Genomic DNA, 3,457 nt, shown 5'->3' on the forward strand with positions numbered 1-3,457 from the left:
GGAACCTATCATTTTGCCTCCCGTGTGGTAAAGAAATGAGGGCAGAATGCCTTTATATGCATTTGGAAACATTTCATTTCTGACACTTATCACAAGCTGTCCATGTGTGCAGTTTCCTGACAAGGTATTTGGAGGGCATTGCATAAGCCTGACCTTTGCTACAGTTCCCGTGGGGTGTGTAAATCCCATCAACCCTACATGATTCCTCTGATGTGCCTCCCTCCACTTCCCAGCTTTTGTTGTTAGCAGGTGGCAGATGAAAAGTCGGGGTGAGGGCAGCAAACAAAAGGTAAGGCATTTGGGAGGATTTGTGGGAAGCTTTAGACGTAAAGCCATACTGAGAGGAGGTGTTCGGAGATGATCTGGATGAGGACACACAGGACTGTGTGTTCATCCTTTCATTCACCAGATGGCTCTTGGCACTCTGCTCGGGGCCGGCCAGGATGTATCTGAGTCCACAACCAGAACAGTCACAATAACGGCTGCTTACGCTTCCTGGACCCTTGCCATGTGCTAAGGCACTGTCCTGAGCACTTGCTGCGTGTGAGCTCGTGAAGCTCTTCCACCGCCACTGGAGGTAGGTTCTCCGACCCTCTCTGGTTAGGTTACTCAGGAAACTGCAGCAGAGAGGTTAAGTGACCTGCTCATGGTCTCACAGATAGGAGGTGGTGGTGCTGCCATTCGGAGGCAGGCAGTGTGGGGCCGGGGCACACTTGACTAGTACATGGTACTGCTTTCCGTGTCCAGTATCACATTGTCACCTGGGAACCCGAAGGGAGGTATTCTTCTGAGAATGGCCGAGTCAGAGTTTCTTCCTTGATGGGACGGGAGGTTGGTTGAGTCTGGAAGAGACAAAAACAAGCCTGTATAGAAGAAAAGAGTCCTCTCTGGCAAGGTGTTTCCCACACTGCGCTTGCACCATCCTGAGCTTCTCTGGGCCCTTCGGTACAGCATTTTGCCTATTTCCCTGTGACTCAGCGGGGACCCTGGGAGTTGTGTCAATGTGTTAAGTGCAGTTCAGTTAAGAGACCTACTGTCTGCTCTCGTATAGATTATACATTATACATTTAAACATTTATTGCTTATTCAACGAGGTTCTTTGTAGAACTTGCTATTCTAAGCAGTGTTCCAGTAAATATCCTAAATAGCTAAAATATTTAACCTTTAAATGATCTCCTTAGGAAAATTGCAGAGACGTGATATCTAGGTCAGAATAGTGTGCACACATTGAAGGCTTTGAATATGCATTTCACATAACCTTCTAGAACAGTTGGATACCTTCATTTACTCATCAGTTTCTCTGAAGTTTGCCAAGTTTTATTCTTTTTAAACATCTTTGCCATTTCGATAGGTGGAAAATGGCATCCGTTAATGGGCTTTCTTTGAATTCTGCCAAGAATGAACTTTAAAAAATTGCTTATTGTCTTTTTAGTTAAATTATTCCTTCAAGTAAGTTTGGATATTAGAATCTTAACTCAAAATCTGTTACCTACCAATAAAGGTTTTCGTATGATAAGAACAACAGGTTTTTACTTCTATTAAAAATTTTTTTTAGGTTTTTATTTTTAATACAGGACTTTGAGAACATGAGATGAAGCAAAGTATGAAGGACATACAGCAGGCTCTAGATATTTAGTGTTCTGTCCCTCTTTAAAGATAGGGAGTTTTTCGTCCTGGCACCATTACGTGTTTAGTATGGAATTTCCTTTTTTTTTTTTTTTTTGAACTAAAAAGCTTTAGTCAACAGAATGAAAAGGCAACCTACAGAATAGGAGAAGACATCTGCAAAACACATATCTGACGAAAGATTAATTTCCAAATTATAAGGAACTCATAAAACACAATAGCAAAATAAAGAAGTCATAACGTTTCTTTACTTTTTATTTTAAAATTGTTAGAAGTTACACAAAAGTAGAGATTAATATAATTCACTGCCCCTAGACCCCATCATTTCACTTTACGATTACCAATATTTTACTAACACTGATCACAAGTTTTTCTGACTTGGGAAATCCTTGAAACTGGAGCAATAGTGGTTAATACAAGGCCTTGGTTATGAGGTGTCCAGTGACCAAGAACATTCTGAACAGAGATCTTACTCTCTCTTAATCAGACTATTTGTACGGCTGAGAGAGGGAGAGTATACTTGCCTGTTTCTGTGTGGCTATATGGAGGGTTCAAGCCTGACACTAGTAGTACACACTGCTTAGCTCATTTGGAAAAAACATAATGAAACAAAACTTTCCACGACTATTTTATATACAGCAAAGATGTTCAGGGCACTGTTCTGTATACTCCAGCAATAGACTATCATTGGCAGACAACATACTTAAGAAATTTTTCTAAAGGAGTTTATTGTGCAATAGGACTATGGAACATATAGACCAAAGAAATTTATCCCTATAATACAGGTGTGCTCAAGGCAAATGCAGTACTGATACGTTCCTAGTAGGCCTGAGTGCAACACATTGGCTTATATCAATATGTACGTGTACTAAGATTTTTTTAGAATCCATAAGCGGAAAGGAGATGAAGAATATACATCTCTGTCTCTTTTTTTTTCTTAAATAGTTTATTGTCAAGTTGGTTTCCATATAACACCCAGTGCTCATCCCCGCAAGTACCCTCCTCCATGCCTATCACCCCCCTACCCCTCTCCCCCACCCCCATCAGCCCTCAGTTTGTTCTCAGCATTCAAGAGTCTCTCACGATTTGCCTCCCTCCCTCTCCCCAACTATTTTTCCCCTTCTCCTTCTCCATGGTCCTATGTTAAGTTCCTCCTAACCCACCTATACGTGCAAGCATAGAGTATCTGTCCTTCTCTGCCTGACTTATTTCGCTCAGCATAACACCCTCAAGTTCCATCCATGTTGCTACACGTGGCCAGATTTCATTCTTTCTCATTGCCATGTAGTATTCCATTGTATAGATGAACCACATCTTCTTGATCCATTCGTCCGTTGATGGACACTTAGGGTCTTCCCATGATTTGGCTATTGTTGAGAGCTGCTATGAACATTGGGGTCCATGTGCCCCTATGCATCAGCACTCCTGTGTCCCTTGGGTAAATTCCTAGCAGTGCGGTTGCTGGGTCATAGGGGAGTTCTATTGTGAATTTTTTGAGGAAACTCCACACTTTTCCAGAGGGGCTGCACCAGTTTACATTCCCACCAACAGTGTAGGAGGGCGCCCGTTTCTCCATATCCTCGCCAGCATCTATAGTCTCCTGATTTGCTCATTTTAGCCACTCTGGCCGGCGTGAGTTGATATCTCAGTGTGGTTTTTATCTGCATTTCCCTGATGATGAGGGATGCTGAGCATCGTTTCATGTGTCTGTTGGCCATCTGGATGTCCCCTTTGGAGAAGTGTCTGTTCATGTCTTCTGCCCATTTCTTCACTGGATTATTTGTTTTTCAGGTGTGGAGTTTGGTGAGTTCCTTATAGATTTTGGATACTA

The sequence above is a fragment of the Hyaena hyaena genome, unplaced genomic scaffold (genome assembly GCF_003009895.1).
Source record: "Hyaena hyaena isolate Hyena2069 unplaced genomic scaffold, ASM300989v1 scaffold_1171, whole genome shotgun sequence".
Classification (NCBI taxonomy): Eukaryota; Metazoa; Chordata; class Mammalia; order Carnivora; family Hyaenidae; genus Hyaena; species Hyaena hyaena.